The sequence below is a fragment of the Mirounga angustirostris genome, unplaced genomic scaffold (genome assembly GCF_029215605.1).
Source record: "Mirounga angustirostris isolate CCGP_5_RB_7025 unplaced genomic scaffold, mMirAng1.0.hap1 SCAF_4, whole genome shotgun sequence".
In the NCBI taxonomy this organism is placed as follows: Eukaryota; Metazoa; Chordata; class Mammalia; order Carnivora; family Phocidae; genus Mirounga; species Mirounga angustirostris.
The window spans coordinates 34,122,964-34,149,240 of NW_026991712.1; the positions used below are offsets into that span (position 1 = coordinate 34,122,964).

General features: G+C 42.9%; 1 long non-coding RNA gene and 1 other non-coding gene across 2 annotated transcripts in view; both read right to left on the bottom strand.

Moving 5' to 3' along the window:
- Positions 1 to 449: 449 nt before the first annotated feature.
- LOC123860734 (small nucleolar RNA SNORD78) lies at positions 450 to 507 on the bottom strand. Its single transcript, XR_006794847.1, has one exon. It is a non-coding gene; the product is annotated as a small nucleolar RNA SNORD78 (small nucleolar RNA).
- Positions 508 to 9,481: 8,974 nt separating this feature from the next.
- Positions 9,482 to 26,277, bottom strand: part of LOC135363962 (uncharacterized) — a 42,130-nt gene continuing 25,334 nt past the window's right edge. Inside the window, exons 3-5 of the long non-coding RNA XR_010410405.1 lie at positions 16,268 to 16,330; positions 14,016 to 14,179; positions 9,482 to 11,091 (exon numbers count right to left, since the gene is read on the bottom strand). This is a non-coding gene — a long non-coding RNA (uncharacterized LOC135363962). The remainder of the gene's footprint in view (positions 11,092 to 14,015; positions 14,180 to 16,267; positions 16,331 to 26,277) is intronic.

Consider the following 26,277-nt stretch of genomic DNA (forward strand, 5'->3'; position numbering starts at 1 on the left):
ACTGGGACATTTGAGAATTAAGTAAGACAGGGTTTGCAAAGCACTTGGGAGTTTGCCTGGCTCATAGTAGGTACTTCATAAACTCAGCTGCCATTCTGTCCTGGTGTACCATATTAACTCTTCGGTTCAGTTTAAGAAGATTCCTGCTTTCTCTAAAACAGCCCCTGTCACAGGTTATATGCAAATAAAATTACCTGGGGATTTTGTTAAATTGTAGATTCTGACTCGGTGGGTCTGGGGTGAGGCCTGACAGTCCAAACTTCTAGCCAGCTTCCTGATGTTGCTGATGCTGCTGGAATGAGATCCACTCGAACAATCACGGTTCTACCTCAGGGGTTAAAATGATCATTCCTAAGGCACCTGGCTGACTCATTCTGAAGAGCGTGCGACTCTTTTTTTTTCTCCCCCCCTTTTTTTCTTTTTTTTCCCCTTTTTTTCTTTTCTTTTCTTTCTTTTTTTTTTTTTTCCATTTCATTTCAGGTCAGACATTTGATCAACATCATAGAGCATGCGACTCTTAATCTCGGGGTCGTGAGTTCGAGCCCCACATTGGGTGTAAAGATTACTTAAAAAAAAAAGATTTTATTTATTTATTTGACAGAGAGAGACACAGCAAGAGAGGGAACACAAGCAGGGGGAGCGGGAGAGGGAGAAGCAGGCTTCCCGCTGAGCAGGGAGCCCGACATGGTTGCTGGATCCCAGGACCCTGGGATCATGACCCGAGCCGAAGCCATACGCTTAACGACTGAACCACCCAGGCACCCCGAGATTACTTTAAAAAAAAAAATCATTCCTACTTACTTCTACCCGACAGTTGTGAATATGCTGTTTCATCCCATGTGCCCCCAATCACCGATTCAGATCCTACATAACTTACAAGGAGTAGTTTAAGCCCCACTCTTTTGATAAAAGCTTCTTCCCCAATTTTTGCAGCCCTAAATGATTAATACCATCTCTGAAGACCTGAATCAAATTTAATAAGACTGGAGAGACATTGGTTAGTTAACATTTAGTAAAGTGGGAATATAATTTAAATGTACCTGCTTTAAACTTTACTAAAAACATCTAAATACACATTTGCTGACCAATTTTTTTGTTGCTTGAGACCTGTTCAAGTCGGTCTCCATTGAGAAGTGCTCTGCTTCAGCTTTCTTACACAGCAGCTCCGGTCGCACATGGTTTAATTCTATTGGGTCTGACATTTTTTTTCTCAAATTTGCAGATTTCCTGGCCACACCTAACTCGACCACATTTTTAAAGTGACTTGCCTTAGTTTATTTAACTCGTTCCATAGACATTGCAGTTCGGTCTTTTTGCCCCCAGATTTCACTGGCTTCCTAATATTCAAGTTAAATTAGGTAGTTACGAGAACAAGCCCCAAAAGAGGGCTGGAAACAAACACAACCAACGGTTGCTAAGAGTATGATTCATCTGTGAGAGAGGAAGCGGGGGGTGGGGAGGAACCTGCCAAAGATGCCCCTTTCCTAATCCCAGGAACCTATGAGTACTACCTTATATGGCTACGAAAATTCATGAAGGGAAACCTCACTTAACATAGACTCCGGAGGCCAGAAGGGGGAGCCCTCGGGCACTACCACTTGATACCAACGACAGACCCCAACAGGAAGAATCCGCAATGAGGGACCTCAACAGGAAGAGAGGCATGTTGCTAGTTCATACTACCTTACTACTCCAGCAAGAGAAAGGAAGATTTTTCTCTTTGCCTGGCAACAGCCCGATGATAGACAGTCACAACTCAGCCTATGAAAAGCCAGTACAATTTGAACTCCCAGTTTATTCCAATGGACTTTTTGTTTATAAAAGCCTTCCCAACTTCCCCCTTTCCTCTATAAAAGAGCGTTCCTCTCCTTTGGACTTGCCTATGGCTTTTGCTATAGCTTGCTTGTTCTGAATTGCAAATCCTTTGCTATTCTCAAATAAGCCCATTTTGCTGGTAAAACAACTGGCTGTTTTACTTTCAATGTCAACATGGCAAATAGGATTTTGCAGATGTGATTAAGAGAAGGATTTTGAGATGGCGAGATAATCCTGGATTATCTGGATGAGCCCAACATAATCTCTTATACGGGTCCTTATAAGAGAGAGGCAGGAGGTTCAGAGTTGGTGGTATAATGTGTAACTATACAAGCAAGAGGTCGGAGTGACATGAGGAAGGGGCCATGAACAAGAATACAGAAGCTCTCTAGAAGCTGAAAAAGGCAAGAGAACAGATATTCCTCCCAGAACTTCCGAAGGAATCAGCCTGGCCAACACCTTGCCCTTAGCCCAGTGAGACTGATTTCAGACTTCTGACCTCCAGAGCTGTAAGATCACAGAAGGGTGTTGTTTTAAGCCATTAGGTCTGTGGTAATTTGCTGCAGCTTCATTGGTCCTAACACAGGGCCCAAGGGTTCCGCTCTGGAGAGGTACTCAGAGTGCTGTGGGCAGGGTGGTACCGAGGGAAAGTGTTGGTCTGTCTGGCAAGTGCTGTCAGTGAAGAGTAAAATCAAAAGTGCTTCTACTGGGGCGCCTGGGTGGCTCAGTCGTTAAGCGTCTGCCTTCAGCTCAGGTCAGGATCCCAGGTCCCGGGATCGAGCCCCACATCGGGCTCCCTGCTCCGCGGGAAGCGTGCTTCTCCCTCTCCCAGTCCCCCTGCTTGTGTTCCCTCTCTCGTTGAGTCTCTCTCTGTCAAATAAATAAAATCTTTAAAAAAAAAAAAAGACGCTTCTACTGTAATTCATTTGGCATTGTATTTTGTTCACTAATCCTTTCATATGTCTTGCCAGAAGGATGCGGAGATTTTTAAATTTTTAATTTTTATTTAGCCAACATACAGTACATCATTAGTTTTTGGTGTAGTGTTCAATGATTCATGAGTTGTGTATATAACCCCAGTGCTCATCACATCACATGCCCTCCTTAATGCCCATCACCCAGTTACCCCATCTCCCCACCTACCTCCCTTTCCACGACCCTCAGTTTGTTTCCTGGAGTCAAGAGTCTTTCGACTCTTGGTTTGGCTCCCTTTCTGGTTTCTTCCCACTCAGTTTTCCCTCCTTTTGCCTATGATCCTCTGCACTATTTCTTATATTCCACATATGAGTGAAACCATATGGTAATTGTCTTTCTCTGTTTGACTTATTTCACTTAGCATAATCCCCTCCAGTTCCATCCATGTTGATGTAAATGGTAGGTATTCATCCTTTCTGGTGGCTGAGTAATATTCCATTGTATATGTGAACCACATCTTCTTTATCCATTCATCTGTTGAGGGACATCTCAGCTCCTTCCACAGTTTGGCTATTGTGGACATTGCTGCTACGAACATTGGGGTGCATGTGCCCCTTCTTTTCACTACATCTGTGTCTTTGGGGTAAATCCCAGTAGTGCAATTGCTGGGTCATAGGGGAGTTCTGTTTTTATAAATTGTTTTTTTTAAGATTTTATTTATTTATTTGAGAGAGAGAATGAGAGAGAGAGAGCATGAGAGGGAGGAGGGTCAGAGGGAGAAGCAGACTCCCCGCCGAGCAGGGAGCCCGATGCGGGACTCGATCCCGGGACTGCAGGATCATGACCTGAGCCGAAGGCAGTCGCTTAACCGACTGAGCCACCCAGGCGCCCAGGGGAGTTCTGTTTTTAACTTCCTGAGGAACCTCCATACTATTTTCCAGAGTGCCTGCACCAGCTTACATTCCCACCAACAGTGTAAAAGGGTTCAGGATGGGGAGATTTTTGAGGGCATCAAGATATTCTTTTGCCAGCTTTGCATCTTGAGAGATAGCATTTTAAGTCAGGAACTGATCACTTCAGTTGTTTATAAATTAAAAGACAGTCTGTGTGGAATGTCTGTGGCTTAATCTTTAGTATATTTAAAGTTTTTGTTTCCCTGTCAAGAAAACTGGATTCTCTACTGTGCTAAAACCCTTTAAGCTAGGAGACCTGAGATGGAGAAAACAGAGCAAAGGTTTTGGAGGCCTACTGGCCTGCTTCTTGCTATTGCCAGCACTATGGCCTGGGACCTGGTGGGGAACTTCTCTTATCTTCATTCCTTCTTACTAAATTGGTGATTATAATAGTATTCACCTAGTAGTCTTGTTGTGAGGAATAAATAAGTACAAAAAAACATGCTTGGTCTATAGGTACGTAAATAGTGCTCACGGATTCTTGCCATTGTGTGTTTGTTGATAGAGAGAATGTTCTAGAATGGTGTGAAGGAGTAAAAAGATACCCATAACGACAGTGCAGATCATCAGATCTATATTTTAAAGCTGGAAGGACTCTTAGGGGCTGACAAACTCTGGTCCACAGGCCAAATTTGCCTGCTTCCTGTTTTCATAAATAAAGTTTTATTGGAACACAGCTATTCATTTACCAATTGTCTATGGCAGCTTTGCACGACAACGGCGGAGTTGAGTACTTGTTACAGAGACTTTATGGCCTGTGGCGTCCAAAATACTACCTGACCTACGGAAAAGCTTTGACCACCTGATTTAGAACACCTAATTTTACAAATAAGGAAAAAAAACCCCAATAAGATAAGTGATTTGGGGGCGCCTGGGTCGCTCAGTCGGTTAAGTGTCTGCCTTCAGCTCAGGTCATGATCCCAGGGTCCTGGGATCGAGTCCCGCATGGGGCTCCCTGCTGAGAGGGGAACCTGCTTCTCCCTCTGCCCCTTCCCCTTGCTCATGCTCTTGCTTGCTCTCTCTCTCTCTCTCAAATGAATAAATAAAAGATCTTTAAAAAAAAAAAAAGATAAGTGATTTGGTCCAAAGTCACATGGCTAGTTAGGGACCGAACTAGGACTATAACTCAGAGGCCTTGACTCCCAGGTCAAAGCCTGTATGGGGCGGAGAAACTGGCGGTTCTCTGAATCCAGTTCAAAATGGGGTCCTTTGGTGGAGTTGTGCTCTGATCTAGGCTTCTGCGGAAAAGACTGCTAGATGCCCTCCCCAGAAACTCCCTGGTTGATTCACACCTTCACATCCTCACATGTGCAACTTGAAGACCTGCCCTAGAAGCAATGCTCACGTGGAAGTAGAAGGATACTGGACCTAACATGAAGCCATATGGAGAAATAAAGAGCGCCGGTAAATAGAACTACCAAGGTAAATACAAAGCCAGTATTATATTTTAGTTGGTAACTCATTTATCCTCTATATGGTTTAAAATGCAAATGCATGAACAATAATCATAGATGTACGTTAACGGGCACACAATGTATAATGATGTAACTTGTGACAATAACAACATAAAGGAGGAATGGTGTTGCACAGAAGCAGAGGTTTTGGTTTTTTGGGGTTTTTTAACATTTTATTTATTTATTTGACAGAGAGAGACACAGCAAGAGAGGGAACACAAACAGGGGGAGTGGGAGAGGGAGAAGCAGGTCTCCTGCTGAGCAGAGAGCCTGATGCGGGGCTTGATCCCAGGACCCCGGCATTATGACCTGAGCCGAAGGCGGACGCTTAACGACTGAGCCACCCAGGCTCTCCAGAAGCAGAGTTTTGATATACTATTGAAGCTAAAGTGGTATGAATTCAAAACTGATTGTTGTATGGTTAAGAGTTGAATTATGATCTCCAGACTAACCACTAAGAATACGACTAAAAACAAATAAACAAAACATAAAAAGATGGAAAAGGAAATAAGAAAGGAATCAAAACAGTACACTACCAAAAAAAAAAAAAAATCAAACACAAAAGCAAAGCAATAATGGAGAAGCTGAGGAGCACTGATTTCTTTCCCAGGTTCTTCTCCTGATTTAACTTTTGTGTTAACGACTGCAAAATAAGATGAAAACAAGATACTGCCCATTGACGAATATTTTGCAGTGTTTCTCCAGCAATTGGGTGTCACAAAACAGAAGCCATCGCTCGTTCGTCTGAGCCTCCCACTGATTCCTAGTCATTGCCAGTCCTTTCAGTGGACTGGGGTGATGGGGGCTTCCGTGGGGCTCCTGTAGGGCAGCAGGGGCACTGGTTTAACTCATTTCTTGAGGTTTTATTATGCTGTTTGAAAGGTGTTTGAGTTAACTTTCTTGTATTGCTTTTGACCATGATCTTATTTACATGTCTTTCATGTAAAACATTCAAAATACCTGAAGAAGCTCAAGTAGACAGTGAATGCAGGGAAACCGCCTTGCTATGTCAGGGTCTATGACAACTGCTGTTAGCATTTGAAATTCTCGAGCCCCTTTTAATACAATTGGGTGTTAGTGAAACGAGATTTGGGGCACGAACATATTCAGGCTCTTTCCGCATAAGATAGAAACCCCGATAAGAAAGCCTGTTGGCTCAAGAAACTGAGAAGGCCAAGGCTTCAGGCACTCTAACTATGTCCTCAGGACCTGTAGGTTCCCCCACCGCTAGGGCTCTGCTGCTTCCGTGTTGGCTCACTTCTGAGACAGGTGCCCCCTGCTGATGACATCGCCGTGGCTCCTCCAGCTTCACATCCTTCCTGGCTCAGGTAGAAAGGCCAAGTCCTGGGACTCATTCTGACCAGACTGGTCTTGGGTCCTGGAGGATTTGGGACCCTGATATCCAGGCCTGTCCCGGAGTCTGGGTCGGAGCCCCACCCAGAGCACAGGGACAGGGAGTAGGGGCAGGGGTGGCTCCCCTAAAGGAACTCAGAGTGTTACCAACGGATGGGGGCATGGATGCAGGGGGGCCTCTGCACTCCTTCCTACGTAGAATGCCAGATGGCACGAAGACCACCGACGTCCACACACTCCTCACGCAGATGCTCCAGAGGGGAGATATTGGCCAAGAAGGGAGTCAGTCCCAGGATGTAAGAAGCAGCCGTGTCCTCAGGGACCCTTTAGTCCAACCCCTTCATTGTGCAACTAAAGAAGCTGAATCCAGAAACATTAATGAGGTCTACAAGGTTAGCACTTCTTTGTAGAGCTTGGTTGGGAGGTGGGGGAGTCCAGGTATTCTGACCCTTCATGCAGACCACTCTAATAAGTACCCCTAGCAGAAGGGGTTAACTAGTAGAACTTTCTGAGTGCCTTAAGATAAAAATCTTCCTCAGCAATGGACAAAGATTATAATTTCTATTTTCTCTATCTCCCCATATGCCCAATAAGATGTTGAAGTAGATATCTGTATACGTACATGGGTAATACATACAGATTTATATGTATATGTGTGTATATAGATATTGCATAGATCTATGTGTGCGGGTATGTGTATATATATATATACACATATATACATATATATATGGCAAGAGAGAGAGAAAGAGAGTGATTGCATTTTAGACTCATGCTTAAGTAGAAACACTTAAGTAAAGAAAGGTTTTTTCCCCCTTCAAAATGCATAGAGTTATGGGATAATTATAGTTCAACACCAGGGAGAAGGAATTGATTATCTTCAAGTTCCCCCACAGTCTGTGTTATTTTTATTGATTTTTCTGAAGCTCATTTCCAAACATCTGAGTAAATATACAAAATAAATATTCCTCTTAAGTCATTACTATCGTTGCTGGGGCTGGGAGCCAGGCCCTCGCATCTGTCCCCTTTCCCATATGCATCAGTAAAGTGCCAAGTGAACAGATGGCTTGTGTGCTCTGCTGAAACATCTGGCGAGCTTGGGTTGTGTTTGGCTACAGTCACAGATGCGGCTGGGCACTGCCTCCAGGCACAGCTCGTTTGACTATATCATACTGGGACGGAGGAAGAGGCCCTGAACTGAGGACATGAACATGGAAATCTCACACTTGAGACAGCGGGGTGTTTGTTCCTCTGATTTAAGAGACATCAAATGAATCTAATCCAATAATCCAGCAGGCGTACTAGGCCCAACATTTGCCCCCCGCCCCCCCACCCCGCCCACAGATAACCCAACATGCAACATATCCTACCAAAAATAAGCCTTGTTAAGACCTCCTTCTGTAAGTTGGCTGCTCACCTGGTCTTTTCATTGTGGCCACTAGTCTTGACTACAGTTTTTAGGTGTGGATCACATAAGTATCTAAAGGGGTCCTTTGACTTACAGCATTTTTTTAAAGATTTATTTTATTTTAGAGAGAGCACAGGGAGGGGCAGAGGGAGAGAGAGAAGCCCAAGCCGACTTCCCCCTGAGCGGGAAGCCCAACGCAGGGCTCAATCCCACAACCCTGAGATCAGGACTCAAGCTGATACCAAGAGTCGGACACTTAGCCGACTGAGTCACCCAGATGCCCTGACTTAAAACTTTATAAATGTAATAGTAGGAAGGGAAAAATTAAGGGGGGGAAATCGGAGGGGGAGATGAACCATGAGAGACTATGGACTCTGAGAAACAAACTGAGGGTTCTAGAGGGGAGGGGAGTGGGGAGATGGGTTAGCCTGGTGATGGGTATTAAAGAGGGCACGAACTGAATGGAGCACTGGGTGTTATATGCAAACAATGAATCATGGAACACTACATCAAAAACTAATGATGTAATGTATGGTGATTAACATAACATAATAAAATAAAATTTAAAAAAACTTTATAAATGTATATAATAAAATGAACTTGGTACAGCTGTTTTTGAAGACAGGTTGGCAGTTCCTTATAAACTAAACATACACTTACCACACCATCCAGCAATTGTGCTTCTTGGTCCTATATTTACCCAAAAGAATCAAAAGCTATCAGAAGCTTATGTCCACACAAAAACTTGCCCATGGATGTTTCTAGCAGCTTTATTCATAATTGCCAAAATGTGGAAGCAACCAAGATGCCTTTCAGTAGAATGGATAAATAAACTGTGGTTCATCCAGGCAATAGAATATTATTCAGCACTAAAGAAATAAACTGTCAAGCCATGAAAAGATATGGAGGAAACTTTAATGCATATTATTAAGTAAAAGAAGCCAATCTGAAAAGGCTATATGGTGGATGATTCCATCTAGAATCATAAGATCTGTGGTTGTCGGGGGACGAGGCCAGGGATGAATAGGTGGAGCACAGAGGATTTGGGGTATGGTGAAAATACTCTGTACAATACTATAATAGTGGATATATATTATCATACATTTGTCCAAACCCACAGAATGTACAACACCAAGAGTGAATACAAAGATAAACTATGGACTCTGGGTGATGATGATGTGTCAATGTGTCAATGTAGGTTCATCAATTGTAACAAATGTACCACACTGGTGGGGGATATTGGTAATGGGGACAGGAGGCATATGGGAAATCTCTGTACCTTCCCCTCAATTTTTCTGTGAAGCTAAACATGCTCTAAAAAAATAAGATTTTTTAAAATTTATTTTTATTTTTTTTAAAGATTTTATTTATTTATCCATGAGAGACAGGGAGAGAGAGAGAGACAGGCAGAGGCAGAGGGAGAAGCAGGCTCCCTGCTGACCAGGGAGCCGGATGCAGGACTCAATCCCAGGACTCCAGGATCATGACCTGAGCCGAAAGCAGACGCTTAACCATCTGAGCCACCCAGGCACTCATAAGATTTTTTTTTAAGATTTTATTTATTTATTTGACAGAGAGAGAGAGACAGTGAGAGAGGGAACACAAGCAGGGGGAGTGGGAGAGGGAGAAGCAGGCTTCCCACTGAGCAGGGAGCCCGATGCGGGGCTCAATCGCAGGACCCTGGGATCATGACCTGAGCCAAAGGCAGACGCTTAACGACTGAGCCACCCAGGTGCCCCTAAAAAAATAAGATCTTAATAATACAAATAAATAAATAAAATGAACTCTATGCAACAGCCACCAGTTAAATTGAAGCTGCTTACATTTATTCATTCATTCTAAAAACTATTACTGAGTGCTTCCTACATTCTAGACATGGAGCTACTGAGCCAAGGGCAGGAAGCAACACCTCGAATAATACACAATTGTTTTTATAGGAACCCATCCTCCCTCTTATGTAAATTGGTAAAAACCCTTAGATATTCTGATCCAGAAGTCTCTCTCTGTGGTTCAACTCGGCTCCTTTCCTTCCGTTGTCCATTAAACCTTTTCTCCCTCACCCAAGAGTTTGTGCTGTCAATAGCTGTTAATCCCATCTGCAGAAAATTTGCTCTCCATTTGTACATAAAGTTCATTCTCTAAGTTCAGCCATCTCTTTGGCAATAATATTCATGAATATGGGCTATGGCAGGAATCCACATACTGCTGGAATGTAGGAAATCTCAATTCTTTCAATATGTATTTTTCACAGTTTAGGCTGAAACCAGGTATCTTGTCACCTGCTCTGCCTGGAAATGCAGCTCTCAGGGTCCCTCAGTACTTCGGTAGAGTATTGAGAGGGCTTTTGCAATCACTCACTCTTTGAAGGAAGTGAAAAGCTTCTAAGTTGAGAACAAATTCCAGGTACTTCAATTACCTGGAAGAGTTTCCTCTATTGCTAAGAAGTTCTTGAACTAGATGATACTTCCTGTTCAACATCATCAGGAGCTTCCTCTAAAGTTGGCATTCTTCCGACTCCCCCAAATGGCTACGATTCTCTTCCATAGTTCTACCTGAAGTAGGGGGTTGCTAATATTAAATACTTTGTTTAGTGCACTAAACGGGAACTGGATGGTCCTGGGGTGGGTAATTGAGAGAAGGTCAAGGTGTCTCAGTAGGAGTTTCCCATGAGACTCTTGGTTTCCCATGAGACTCTTCAGGACCTTATTCCAAACTCCCCTGCTCCCCTGACCTGCTCAGCTGGGCACTGTTCAAGCTCCAGCTCAAGCCCACTTGCCACAAGTCTACAATGGACTGTTTCTTTCCCTTTATGCATTTTTAAGAAAATGTTTCATTTTCAACAGTCATATTTAAGGTCAAGGGCACAGTCTGGAAAACTGCATAAAGTTGAGAGTTTTGGATGGCAGATTTGGCCAAGTGATCAGCAGTCCCTGTTCTAGCAAATTATCTGAAGGTTGCTTCTTCCGAAATTCACTGTTCGTAATTACCAGGACTTGATTAGGTCAGCTTGCCAAAATTGGCCAGGTTTTTAATTTATTAAATAGAAGAAAACTGTTCAAACTATTTGTCCAGTAGATATCACATTCTCTGTCTGTTCTGGTGTCCCAGGCTCAAGGCCCCCAGTGCCATCAAACTTGGTGTCCATTAGTGGAGGGATGGATGAATAAGTAGGTAGGCTGCATACTGTGGAATCCTGTGCAGCAGATAAAGCAACAAATTAGATGATGGACAACAATTCTTAGCTCTTTTTTTTTTTTAAAGATTTTATTTATTCATTCATGAGAGACAGAGAGAGAGAGAGAGGCAGAGGGAGAAGCAGGCTCCCGAGGAGCAGGGAGCCTGATGTGGGACTCGATCCCAGGACCCTGGGATCATGACCTGAGCCAAAGGCAGACGCTTAACCATCTGAGCCCCCAGGCGCCCAATTCTTAGCTCTTTAAAACACAGTACTGGGTGAGAAAAAAATAGTGGGAAAAAATAATACATAAAGTGTATATACACAAAATACTATATTTATAAGAAAGGCATATTTAAGGAACATAGGAAACATATGAAAGTGGGTACTTAAGGTGGGGAGTGGGGGGTTGGTGATAAAGGGGAAAAATACAATACAAGAGAAGCCTGGTTCAAATTGTGATCATAAGGTAGTGTGATCTGAGGATGAGATGGACTCTTTCGAGGTCTCAAAAAAGGCATCAATAAATAATAGTTTTCAGAAACATCATCCTGTAAGTTAGTGTGTCCCAATGAGCTTCCATGGGACTTGAGCATTCTGAAAGGTGTTAATAGGTATTTCCCAAAAGCAGATTCTACGATCAAGCACATTTGGGAAACTTAGGTGAAACAAAGCTAATCAGGGTTCTTCGCTTTAGGTGTTCTCAGAGCATGTAATACATAATGTAATCCAAGACGGATATATGCAGCATTTCCCAAACTTCTTCGGTCTTAGAATGTTCTTTGCCAAATGCCATTTTTGCAAAGCCCAGAGCAGGAAATGCTATTGTAAACATTTACCCCAGTTAACTTTCTTCCCTCAGGACAATCTTTATAATCTATCCCTACCTGTGCTCCAGGCCTCACCTCTGCCGTGAAGCACCCTTTGCAGCCCACAGTAATGTCTATTCTGATTTTATTGCTACAATTCTCTGGCCTTCGGACAGAGGCCAATGAGCAATAAGACCAGAATACTTCACTGTTGCTGCAAAATAGTTATTACTGCGGCACTAAGATCAGAATACAGCAGGAAACTTTACTGTTGCTTCTGCAAAGACTGTTTGCTTTCTTAAGGAGGAGTGTGAAATAATCGTTCCTCTACATCCGAGCTTTTGGTTAAGTTGGCTTGAATAATTACAGGGAAGGTCCTTTCAGCCAATCATTTTACCCCATCTATTCAGATCGGATCACAGTAATACTTACTGTCTATTTCTCTCACTGGCAGGTGAGGGTGGGTGAGTCATATTTACAAAGCATCCTAACAGCCACAGGGGGAAAAAAAGTTTTCTTCACAATGTTTTGATGCTTTAATAAATTTAAAGAAAAATGAGAGGGCGAAACAAGGAGCTTGCAGGCTTTCAAACACCTTCAAGTCAATCAGATGGTTTCATAGCTTTGCCAAGCTCTGCCCGTCACTAGTATTCAATGACGATGATGACGATGAAGAAGAGAATGAGGATGCAGGTGGTGGTAGCTACCTTATAAAGTCTATACTTCAGGCAACTACTATGCTGAGCTCATCTTCTGCCCTCACAGGTTTAACGAGAGAGGTCACTAAAAAGCGCCTTTGACCAAAACCACCGTCCCCACCTGCCTCCCAGAGACCTAAAATTTCCATCTTTATATATAAGTTCCTATAGCCCCTTCTACATTTGTAAAAATGCCACAAGTATTATTCTTGATGATACCTTTGTATAAATTTGTTTATTGTGGATTTTATTTACTTTTTTTAAAAAAAGATTGTATGTATTTGAGAGAGGGTATGAGCAGGAGGAGGGGCAGAAGGACAAGCAGATTCTCCACCAAGCAGGGAGCCCCTTGCGGGGCTTGATCCCAGGACCCTGAGATGATGACCTGAGCCGAAGGCAGACGCTTAACCAACTGAGCCACCCAGCACCCCTGCTTATTATGGATTTTAAAAATTCACCCAGCAGAAGACATTGTTCAAATATTCAGCTTTGACTGTGGTGTGAGGGAGTACTCTTTGGGAGAACAGAGACAGATGAAACAAAGCAATCCTGTTTTCCTCCTACTTTGTACTTAATCAAATACTTGACATTCACTAAAAACTCACTATTTATAAAAGATACTTTCAAGGTCCCTGGAGTTTTAAAGATCAATGTAGACTACAATCTTTGCACTTAGCACTTATCAAGGAGGCAATCACAAATAATTATAATACGATAAAATGCTTTAATAAAGACATGAGAATTAGGTATGTAAAGCACCCAACCCAGATGCTCAGCACAGAGGAGTTGCTTTTTTCTCCCTGTTCCTCTGTGCAAGTCAAAGAAAGCGTCACAGAGAAGCACTCTATCTTGGAGGAGAAGGAGGAATCTTCCAGGCAAAGAGTAGGAGATGACAATGGTGTGCCAGTGAATGTTTAACAACCAGAACTCCAGGAGGGAGGGAAAAAAAAAAAAAAAAAAGCCCTGATGTGTAAGATTTGCTAATTTCCATGGTGTACATTTTCCTACTGTGACAGATTTCAAGGTACCAACGTGATGCCACTGAACAGAGTTGGGACCAGAGATGTGCCTGAGCTAGTAAGAGCCAGCTCCAGCATACCACTGGAGGACCAGATGGAAGGAACAGCACATGCTAAGGCATGGAGGTCTGAAAAAGCCAGTAATCGGTCGGCTCATATCCTGAAGGGTGTGAGTTAGGGTCCGGAAAAGAGATGGAAATGGGGAAGCTCGCACAGTCTGATCCAGATAATCCCTGAAGACTAGATAGGTGTAGCCTGTGTGTGGAGAAACAGACCATGAAAGAATTTGGAAAGTGGTTTGGGAAGAGATTACAAAAGGCATTAAACTTTTGCAATTTTCTCTTTTACGCAATTGATAGCGATCTAAACCATCCAGGATTTGCCTCTAAACTCTAGTGGCAGTGTGGAGGACTTACTGGAGGACAAGAAGACGGGGAGGAAGGTGACTGGTTAATAAATTTTCAAAACGGTCTTGAAAAGCGCACCAAACTGCCAATGCTTGGCATCTTTGGGCCACAACTCAGCCATTTCGGTCAGACTCATATATATCCCATCTTGTGGGGTTCTTTAACTCCGGTCTCTGGAAAACAACAAAAGGAAATAAAAATAATTTTTAAAACACAACTAAATAAAAACTATGCAATATAGTGCATGGCTTTCTCAAACATAAATGTTTGCATATATTTTTATATACAGTGCATTCTTTTGTGAATCCCTGTTCCTCCACAATAGGGAATACTTTGTCTGCTTCTGCTTATCTTCTTATTATTAACTCTTATTGCCTCTTCCTGAGTATCACCCTGGTCCCATTAAACTCCCATATTTGTGATATATTGGCTTGATGTTCAATTATACAAGTGCTCACCCCCTTTAAGCACAGAAAAGTCTGTTTTTGCAGCTGCAGCACCCCGGCAGCTCATTACGCTGAGCCAGATTTCCTAGGTGGGAAGTGCTCTCGCTGAACTCAGCATCTACCCTCGAGATGTCAGACTTTCTCAGGCCTAAGCCACACTCCTGGCCCTCAGCCGCATGGCCGGGGCGATTGATGGCCCTGTGTCTCTGTCAGCTGACCGGTTGGAAGGCTCCCTGACATAGTTCTAGTTCCCTGGTCAATGGTGCTCCATCAGATGGTCATGTAACTGTAGCCTCTGCCACACATTACTGTGTGATGCTTTCCAGGGACCCGCAGTTCCTTGTGGGTGGTCCTGTGATTTACAAAGAGGGGGGTGAGTGTGACAGTGTCTGCAGAACTCCATACCCTCTCTCTCTCTCCCTCTCTCTCTCTCCTTCTTTCTCATTTTTTCCTGTTTTCCTTTTCCTTCTGTATTTGGCATCAGAACCAAGCATTTATTACCAAAGGCTGCATTGCCCGGCTCCCTTAACTCTGGTACCACCAGCAGGTGGGGATAGCAGAAGCAACAGGAGAGCCCAGGAGGTGAGGGAAGGGTGGAAAAGTCCACTGCAGCTTCTCACGCCCTCTCAAGCTCACATCTGAGCCAACAAGGCAAGTCTGCTCACTTCCTCCCATGCACGCTAGCCCATGTCTCTGCCCCACTGGAATGCAGGGGTTGAACGTGCGGACCCTAGAGTCTGGCCACCTGAGACAAACCTTGTTCTATCGCCTCCCAGTAGCGTGACCTCAGTAGGATTGCCAGATTTAGCAAAAACAAACAAATGCAAACCGGAGACTCATTTGAACTTGTCAGATAAACAATGAACACTTTCTAGTGTAAGTACCTCCCACGCAATATTCATACCAACCTATTATTTGTTATTTATCAAATGTAGCTGGCTGCTCTGTATTTTATTTGGCAACCTTAGACCTCAGGCAAGTTACTTCACTTCTCTGTGTCCAAATTTCCTTGTCCAGAACTTGAGAATAATGAGCTGCCTACCAGAAAGGGCTGTTAACTTGAGGACTAAATGAGATAATATATATAAAGTGTTAGGACCCTGCCTACTGGCACATACTAAGACATGTTATGTGGATATTCAATATGGTATGGTGGAATGCATGGACTTGGGAATCATATAAGACCAGGTTCAATGTGACCTTGGGCGAGGTAAACTTCTCTGTGCCTCAGTCTCATCATCTACAGAATGGGGATAGAGTTCTTATGTTGTTGAGAGGAGTAAATAAGACTATACATGGAAATCATTTAGCACATTGCCTGACTCATAGTAAATGCAACCAGTAGTATCCTGTGTAATATACAGTCATAAGAACACCATCCTCACTCCCTCCATGAGCCATCTTTTTTCTTTTCATGTAAGCTTTACTCCCGACGTGGGGCTTGAGCTCAAGTTCATGACCCCAGGATCAAGAGTCCCATGCTCTACCAGCTGAGCCAGTGAGCCACCCTTTTGTGTGGTACCTGTGTTATGCATCTTTTCCATCCTATTCCAACAGGCACTGATTTCACTTCCTCTGAATTTCTGCGGTCCTTGCTGATTTTACCACCAACTGAACCCTTGACTATATTCCACCATGCACTGTTTGCTAACTGTCCCGTTCATGGATGCCTTATCTCATCGGTCAGATCCCGGAGGCCTCTTCTTCCAACTGCTGCCTTCGGTGCTGGGCACCATTTTCAGTACCTATCTTTCGACTGATTAATTTTTTTAGTGCCATCGTCACGGATGTAAGGACCGAGAGAAAGAGGCAAACCTGCATATCCAATGATCTACTTCCTGAGATGGACAGTGCAGACTCTCTCCTGCATGTAGAACCCTGGAGAAACAAGACAAAGTGTCAGGGCTACCATTATGGTGAGCTTGGTCAAGCAAACCATTACGTTGCTTGTCTTCTCCAAGTCTCTGGCACTGGTAGCCTCCTTCTCTCAAATCCTGCTGGTGAGGCTTAAGACATGAAGATGTTCAGCACACGGGTACCGAGCAGATCAATGATAATGCACTGGAAACAGCCTTAGTACTTAAGAAGGGACAAAAACAGGACGTTTAGGTACATCGGAACAGGGTGACAATAGTAAAACCTCTATCCCAGTGATTCTCAACTTGGACTTAATATTATAATCACCTGGAGAGCTTTCAAAACTACCAACATTCTGATTTAGTTGGTCTGGGTGGGGGAGCCTGGCTGTCTGGAGTTTGGAAAGTTCCCCAGGTGACTTAAATGGGCAGCCGTGGCTGAGAAACTCTGCTTATACTGCTTTAGATGGAAACTGACGGCCTGCCTGACATGTGATTTTTGCTACGTACAGAAAGCTGAATTGGCAACAGGTTGAGACCTAAATACCTTTTTTTTTTTTGCTTCTGGACAGTAGATAAAACAACTCAAAAATGACTTGATGTTCTTCCAAATTACTGTGTAATTAACTATCACTGAAAAAACTTCTTGCAAGGCTTTGCCAATGGCATATTTCTATATCCTGTTCGGCGAGCACACAGAGAGCCAATTTTCCAGTGTGGGGTAAACTCTGGTTTGTGGGTACTGATTACTAAAATCACTGGGTGGCCCCCCGCAAAGGCCTGGATCACAAAACTACAGACTGTTAGAGCTGGGATGCTGGAGCAGAGCCTTCTGCTCTTGAATGTGCACACAAATCACCTGGGGTCTTGTTAATGCCCACCTGCTGACTCAGTGGGTCTGGGGAGGGGCCTGGGAGTGTGCCTTTCCAATAAGCTCCCAGCTTGGTCCCAGGACCACATTTTGATAGCAAGACCTTGGAGTAAATCTGCCTTATGGAGCTTTTAAATATTTCTCGTGCCTAAGCCCCACCCCAGACCTAGTGAATCAGAATCTTTGAGCATCAGCATTTTTTCAAAGTTCCCCAACTGATTCTTATATGAAGCCAAGACTGAGAACCACCCATCTGGCAGCTGAGGAAAGTGAGGCCCATAGAAGTGAAGTAGTAAGAGAGCTGGCTGAGGGTCCAATACTTTGAAACCAGCACCCCACACAAAAACCTTCTTCCTCTTCCTCTTCCATTGAGACAGAAAGTAGATTAGAAGTTGCCGGGCCCAGAGACAGGAAGGAAATGGGGAGTGACTGCTAATGGACACAGGGCTTCTTTTGGGGTGATGAGAATGTTCTAAAATTAGCCGGGGGTGATGGTTGCAGAACTCTGTAAATGTACTAAATACCACTGGGTGGTGCACTCTAAATGGGTAAATGTTATGGTATGTGAATTATATCTCAATAAAACTATATAACAAACTTTTTAAACTTCCACTTCTCCTCACTATCATTTTCCTTTATCTGATTAAAGAAATTCTAACAAGAGCAGCTGGAGGTGGAGAAGGGGGGTGGGGCAGGGTGTATATAAAGAGGTTGACACCTGCTTGGATGTAGGTTAATTCAGGGCTGTTCCTAGCTGAGCTTCTTCCTCCCTGTGCCCCGTTAACTACCATAATTTTAAGGCATCCCGGGGTCTTCATTCTGAATGGGCTTTCAGTTGCAGGGTGAAATTTGGGGTTGAGTCATCAAAGTTTCAGTCTCTGCCAGGTCACAGGCATCTCAAAAGCAGACCTCTTACACTTAGGGAAAGAAGACTGTTCTGTGCAAATGAGGGCTGCCATAAAATAATTTCCTTGGGATGGCTTTTCACTTCAGAAGACAAGGAAATAGGAAGTGAAAATTTTTTTCCATAGAACTCATCACCATCATTTTAACATATTTATGGTTCAAGCATATTTATATTTCAGAAGATTAAGTAGATCCCAGTAATAGGTTTAAGGTGATAAACACTCAGCAATCTGTTCGTAACTGGTAGGCAAAGTGTTTAAAAGGATATATCCACCAATTTAACACTAAAATAAGGGAAAGAGATCCTGAAATTCTATATTCTTAATCCTCTTCATAGCAAAGAGTGGAGAAGTTAGGGAGAAATATCTTCATGGGATCTGATAGAGTCTCCTTTTTCAATTTTACCCAAAAAGCGTTTCAAATGACTCAGGCCAACTATGATTCCAGAACATTCCATGCCCTGAAAGACATTTTATTCTACCAGTTAATTCCTAAAGTTCAACTTTAGACAGTCAGGGAGCTGTTCCTCCAGTCACTGGACTCAGACTAATTGTTAATCCACACACAATTTCAAGGCCATTAACCAACAGAGGATTTCTTTATAAACACTCTTCAAAACCTTTCTCTTAGGAATAGGAGGGTGAAAGAAAGCTGTAATTATTCTTTCATTGCTTCAGTGAAAATGGGAAGTCTTAATAGATTGATGTGAAGGCAGGTATTCAAAACCATTTATTTTTTGGGAAAGGATCAAAATCCCTTTCAGGTCGCAGGATGAATTTCCCATCCACTGAGGGTGGTTAAGAAGTCTGCAAGATATGGGCGCCTGGGTGGCTCAGTCAGTTAAGTGTCTGACTCTTGATTTTGGCTTAGGTCATGATCTCAAGGTCCTGAGATTGAGCCATGCTGGGCGTGGAGCCTGCTTAAGATTCTCCCCTCCACCCCCCCCACTCTCTCTCTCTCCCTCTCTTAAAAAAAAAAAAGTCTGCAAGATAAGCCACATTTGTTGTGTGGCATCTTCTAACCTACCTTTAAGGGAAGATAAAAGACTTGGGTCTTTTTTTTTTTGCCTTTCTTTCTGGAAGGGTTTTTTGTTTTGTTTTGTTTTTTTGCCTTTCTTTCTGGAAGAAGCTAGGTCCTTGTTACTCAAAGTGGTGTCTGAGGACCAGCAGCCTTGGCACAACCAGGGAGCTTGTTAAAAAATGCAGAATCTCAGGCCCCTCCCCAGAACTACTACATCAGAACCTTCACTTTAATCAGGTGCCAGGTAATTCATTATCACATTAAAGTTTGAGAAGCACTAGTCCACGTCAACTGTTGTTGAACTTGGCTGCACATTAACTACTTGGGAAACTTTTAAAAGTCCCAGTCTCTAGACCAATTAGAATCAGACCAGGCATCAGTAGCATCAATATTTTTTAAGTTTCCCCAATGATTACAACGTGCAGCCCAAACAGAGACTAATGGTTCCAGGTCAGGTGTTGGCAAACGTTTTCTGTAAAGAATCAGATAGTAAGTATTTTAGGTTTCCTGGGCCATACTATTTTAATCACAATTTATCTGCCATTGTAGCAGGAGAGTATCCAAAGACAATATATGAATGAATGAGTATGGCTGTATTCCAATAAAGCTGACACTGGACGCTGAAACTTGAATTTCACATAATGTCATGTGTCATGAAAAAATTTTTTTTGTATTGTTTCAACAATTTAAACACATAAAAACCATTCTCAGCTTGAAGGTCATACAAAAACAGGTGACAGGGTGAGATTTTGCCCTCCAGCCCTGGTTTGCCCATCCCTTAACTGGGTCACTTTCTTACCAAAGGGAGGAAAAAGCCCTGAAGACTTTCACTTTCACTTGGGCTGATGCAGAAGACTGAAGGCCAGCCACCAAATACCAATTAGCATTCTAATGCAGCGAGCTTGATTAGAATGCTCCGTCTGCAGAGGACACTGGTGGTGCTCCTGGGATAACCCCAGGTGACTAACGAAAACCTAAATGGGAGTCCTCCCACTCAACTGCCACTGCTCACTTCGGTTTTGAGGATTTGGGTTCACACAGCTCAGTGTCAATCCAGGCTCGTTGCCTGCAGGACATTTCCTTCGTTGCTTGGAGGAGTTTTAAAGGAACTAAAGAAAGCTAAATTCCTGCCCTTGAAGGTCTTGAAAGGTAATGGGTGAGAAGACAAAAGATACTGTAGGAAGCCGGACATATAGTATGCTTATTTTTTCTTGCTGGCATTTTCATTCTAAATAGGGAAACGGTTACGTGAGCATCTGGATCATGGTCCTCTACAAGATTAGCAATGCGCTTTCATTGGATATAGTCATGCCTGTTTTCTAAAGAAGTGATTCATAGACTTATACGGCAGTCAGGGGGAATAAGGGTCATTTAATTTTCTCCCTTGATTCAGCCTTGGTGCTGTGGTTTTGTGTGTGTGCACATCTGCTTTCCGGACGATTTAAAGCTGAGGTGTATCGTTTAGCATTTCCATTTCCTTTAAGATTTAGATTTGCCATGCATCCTTCCCACTCCCAGCCAGTTCCCAGTGTGATCTGGTGCCCCAGCGGAGGGGCGCCCCTTCGGTCGCCGGGCCCCAGCTCCCTTCTTTTTTTTTTTTTTTTAAAGATTTTATTTATTTATTTGACAGAGAGAGACACAGCGAGAGAGGGAATACAAGCAGGGGAATGGGAGAGGGAGAAGCAGGCTTCCCGCGGAGCAGGGAGCCCGATGCGGGGCTCGATCCCAGGACCCTGGGATCATGACCTGAGCCGAAGGCAGACGCTTAACGACTGAGCCACCCAGGCGCCCCCCCCCCCCAGCTCCCTTCTGTAGGCTGCCTCAACGGGCTCTTTCTAACTTTCCTCTTAACCCTTTCCTGATGACTTCAAGAAGGAAGTCTCAATTAGCTACTAGTGGCCTTTAAGACTTCGCTAACAATTGGTACTTTAAAAAATTTTTTAAATTATTTTTTTCTTACTAATCTCTATCCCCAATGTGGGGCTAGAACTCATGACCCCAGAGATCAACCGTCACGGGCTCTACTGACTGAGCCAGCCAGACACCCTGCTATTTTTCTTTTCTTTTAAACATAAAACAGTCTTAGGGCTCAGGGCCTACAGTCAGCAATGGTATCCAGCTGGAATTCAATGACATCATTTTATCTTTATTGTACTACTTATCATTACAGTTAGCTATAACCGAGCTATCCATTTAGAGCAGTGAAATAGAGTTTTCAAAATGAACTGATGTAATCATGGTACAAATGTATTTAAGTTTATAAAAGTAAACTGATTTGAATAAAAAATTATGAGGGCACCTGGGTGGCTCAGTCATTGAGCGTCCGCCTTCGGTTCAGGTCGTGATCCCAGGGTCCTGGGATCGAGCCCCGCATCGGGCTCCCTGCTCGGCGGGAAGCCTGCTTCTCCCTCTCCCACTCCCCCTGCTTGTGTTCCTGCTGTCACTGTCTCTCTGTCAAATAAATAAATAAAATCTTTAAAATAAATAAATAAATAAATAAATAAATAAATAAATAAATAAATAATTATGTGTCCCGCAAAAAAGGAGTAATTGTGATAAGATAGAGGTATGAGCTCACACTAAAGTGGTAACCATGTTGCAAGTATAAACGTATCAAATCAACAATTCAACTTACACAATATTATATGTCATTATATCTCAATCAAAATAAAAATAAATATAAACATCATGTAAATATTCTGTATCTATATGTACAGCAGGTACGTACATTATCACAAATTGTGACATGGTATGAGAATAACTGAAATATGGGGAACAAGCCTTGGGAAGAACGAACAGGCAGCTAATGCAGCCCAAGGCCAAAGAGCTGAAAGAACCTAGGGGCTCAGGCAGTCTTTCAAAGGAGGTAATGGGTAGATAAAGAAGGGGGCCATGAGGAGTAGCTGGGCGGGGTGGAGAGGTCAGTACTCATTGTCTTCTCTCCAGTCAAATCAGAAGGCCACTGAAACTTAACTCTTTAACTGCTCTACAAATCTATTAAGCTTTCAGGAGCCTCTTCTAGTAGTTGCTATTTTAAGAGAGAAAGAAGTAGCAAAGAAAAATATTTTTTAGTTTCTTTTCAAACCAATAAGAGGAAGGCAATATATGCTCAAGGAATAAAATATGTGTTTAAATGTGGACTTAGAAATAAAACTTGTAAAGTATCTTGATAATCAACACTTAAATACATACCAAGAGATTAGTAGATATTATATTAACTAATAGGTAGCATTTGTCAGTTTACAAACAGCTTTTCAAATACATTCTTGAAATTCACTTTTTTTTTTTTAAGATTATATTTATTTGACAGAGAGGGAGAGCTGGAGAGCACAAGCAGGGGATGCTGCAGAGGAAGAGGGAGAAGCAGACTCCCTGCTGAGCAGGGAGCCTGATGCAGGACTCCTGGATCACGACCTGAGCTGAAGGCAGAGGCTGGTTAACCAACTGAGCCACCCAGGCACCCCTTGAAATTCACTTTTATAACTGTTAGTGGTTTTCTTTTTTTCTCTATATTACATATCAAGCAGTTTGTGACCCACGGAGATCACGTTGATTTCCAGATAACACACAGCTGAAGCTTGAGTTCAAGTGTCCTGGTTCCAAACTCCACCCCCTTTTGGCCCTGCATGCACTAAAACATCCACCATTGGAGACAAAAGGTAAAGTTTTAGAAGTGTTTTGAGAAGGGACATGTTTTTATCCATCGGCAAATATTTCTTGAGGGCTTACTGTGTTCCAGTTGCTAGGAGGACTCCACACAAAGGAGTATGACGCAATTTCTCGAATACAACTTAAAAAGTGATGAAGACAATGCTTCGGGGGCCACTAGAAACGGCCTTCAGGCTCTGCATCCCACATCCTACAGTGCAGTTGGATGTTGCCTGCGGTAGCCCAGTGCTGGTAGGGAAAAGGACGTTCTCAGTTCTCAGCTGGGAACTGTGAAGGTTTTTAGAAAGCAACCCAGCAATTCTATTAAAATTTAAAATACATAGATCCTTTCAGCATGCGGGGAGCTTTTAGGGTATTGGTAATCTATTTCTTGATCCAGGCGTTGGTTACACAGGGGCATTCAGTTTGTAAAATTCAGCAAGCTGTACAACATATATATTTTAATGTATATTGTTTCTGTATGTATATTTTAATAAGTTGTAAACAATAAAAGTATACCCTCTGATCCAGGAATCCTTTTCCAAGGAAGATATTCCATAGAAACAGGATGTTTATTCAAACATTCATAGTGACAAAATTTGGAAACATCATGAAAGCCCATTAATGTAGTATTTGTGGTACATCTGTGTGTGGAATAGTATTCACCTATTAAAAAGAACAAATTACATTTTTTAAAAAGAATGAATTATATGGACTTGGAAAGATTTCCATATTTGTTGTTGAATGAGATCTAGCGAGGTGGATATAATTTTATTAAAAAATAACATAAAAATTCCTCGGTACAAATATATCAAATGTCTATGTCAGATATTATGGCACTGAGAAATGAGGGATGAATATACACAAAGCTGTTAACGTTGATTTCTGGGGAAATAAAGAGGGGATAAACTTAATTCTTCTACCCATTATGAAGCAAGAATCACAATGGAATTTTTCTGAAAATAGACTTTGTTTTGTTTTGTTTTTTTAAAGATTTTATTTATTTATTTGACAGAAAGAGACACAGTGAGAGAAGGAACACAAGCAGGGGGAATGGGAGAGGGAGAAGCAGGATCCCCACGGATCAGGGAGCCCGATGCGGGGCTCAATCGCAGGACCCTGGGATCATGACCTGAGCCAAAGACAGACGCTTAACGACTGAGCCACCCAGACGCCCCTAGACTTTGTTTTTTTTTTTTAAAAAAAAACAAAAAAGTTTGAGATTACAGAAAAATCTTTAGAGTACAGAAAAACTGAGCAGCTAGTACAGATTTCCCATATACCTCAGCCCTGTTAGTAGCATGTTACATTAGTATGGGACGTGTTACAATTAATCCACCAATATTTAAAACATTATTATTAACTCCAGACTATAGTTTCTTCAGACTTCCTTAGCTTTTACCCCAGGCCCTGTTTCTGTTCTGGGATCCCATCCAGGATACCACAGTACATTTATTTAGTTGTCATGTCTCCTTGGGCTCCTCTGTGACAGTTTCTCAGGCTTTCCTTGTTGTCGTTCGTTGAAGTAGAGTTGTGACATTAGTAACATAATGTAAACAATGTTACAGTAGTTACAGGCGTACAACACAGTGATTCCTCAACTCTGTGCTCACCTCCTATGTCTAGCTGCCATCTGTCAGGCTGTCCTTGTTCTAGATGACCTTGATAGTTCTGAAGAGTATTGTTAGGTACATTATTGCAGGCACGGAGATGTGAGGCTAAACACGTGTGGTGGGGGGTGGGCATTAACTCGGGACAAATTCTGTTAACTGGATGGGTCTCATCAACCAGGCGGGAAGACAAGGGCAGAAAAGAACCAGCAACCTGGGGGGACACGTGCAGCTCTTCCCTCACAAACGAGAAATCAGACGCGGAGAGATTTTGTATGAGGCGGTGTGGCTTGGCAGTTTAGAGGTAGATGCAAAGCCAGCCTGCCTAGCCCCATTCCCAGCTCTCCACTTGCCAGCATGTGGTCTTAACTAAGGTTCTTCACCTCTCCGGGCCCAAGTGTCATAATCTCCCCACCCTTTATTTTCTACTTCAGCCTCTCATTTGTTTCCTTCCTTGCAGAAGAAAATAGGCAAATTAATTTGTCTGATTACTTGCTTTTTTGTGTCTTTCTGGTAGAATGCAAACTGCACAAGGTAACAACCCTGACTCTCCTGTTTACTACTGTGTCCCCAGTACCAACCACAATGCATAATACATACTAGATGCTCAATGAACGTTTGTTGAATGGATGTTTGGATGGATGCATAGATGATGTAAAGACGGATGGATGGATGGATAGATGCAGGAATGAACAAAGACAAAAATAAAGTTTCTGAATCTGCAGGACTGATGACCTGCAAGGTCTAGTGACCTGACCACGTCACATCTACCCACTAAAACCTATCCTGGAAAAGTCTCCATACACCTTTGCTATGATCTGCTTCCAAACTCATTTATTTGTAAAATGTCCCATTTTTTTATATTCCTTGCTGATATACTATATCAGCATACAAACCTAAGAATTTTTTTTAATTTTTAAAAAGATTTTATTTATTTATTTATTTATTTATTTGAGAGAGACAGAGATAGGGAGAGAGAGCATGAGCAGGGAGGAAAGGGAGAAGCAGGCTCCCCACTGAGCAGGGAGCCCAATGTTGAGGCTCAACCCCAGGACCCTGGGATCATGACCTGAACTGAAGGCAGACGCTTAACCTACTTAGCCACCCAGGCGCCCCCTGAGAATATTTCTTAAACATGGGATGGAAATCATCTACCATTTGAAGGAGTGCTCTGCCTACTCTATTCTCTCGGAGATAAAATACAGCAAGGCAGGTCCTATAGCAACAGAAAGTAAATTCTACACAAGAAAGGCACTTTTCTCTGCACTGGAAAGTCACATTTGTGTTTGGGTACGGTATCTAAATAATTAGATTCATTCCTGGTCCTAGAGTTCTTAGGGTTACCCACTGCTATTTGCATCTTATATTTGAGAATATCAGATATTCTGTGATCACACATCGTTTTCTCTCCCACATCTTACAATCACATTCCTTGGGGCCGGTGGACGAGGATTAATCCAAACCATGAGGTGATCTTAGAGACACTGCCAGCTCCTAATATTGCCCCTAGCACCAGGCCCTGATGTACCCTTTTTATTTTTTTAGAATTCACATTTGTGAAAGACTAGATGGAAAGTAGGACTACAGGAGGGGGGAGGGTAGACATGCGGTCCAAATCGGCCATTCGGAAGCTCACACCAAGACTTGTCATCTCTAAGGACTGACACAACAGTCCGGTGCGGGGACACTATTCAGTATGGCGGCAGCAAGGTCGAAAGTCCCCTGGAAGGTGAAAGCAGGTTGTGATTTCTTCAGCAGTAACTCCACAACTCCGTGGTTGTTTTTCCTGTGGTGTGACCCGGCCATGTTTTTCCTGCTGCTCAGCTCTCACGGCTATTTTCTGAGCCCCATTCTCCACCCTCCCGTTGATTCTGTGAACACAGTACCCTTCTAGTGCATTCCAGTAAACAAGTT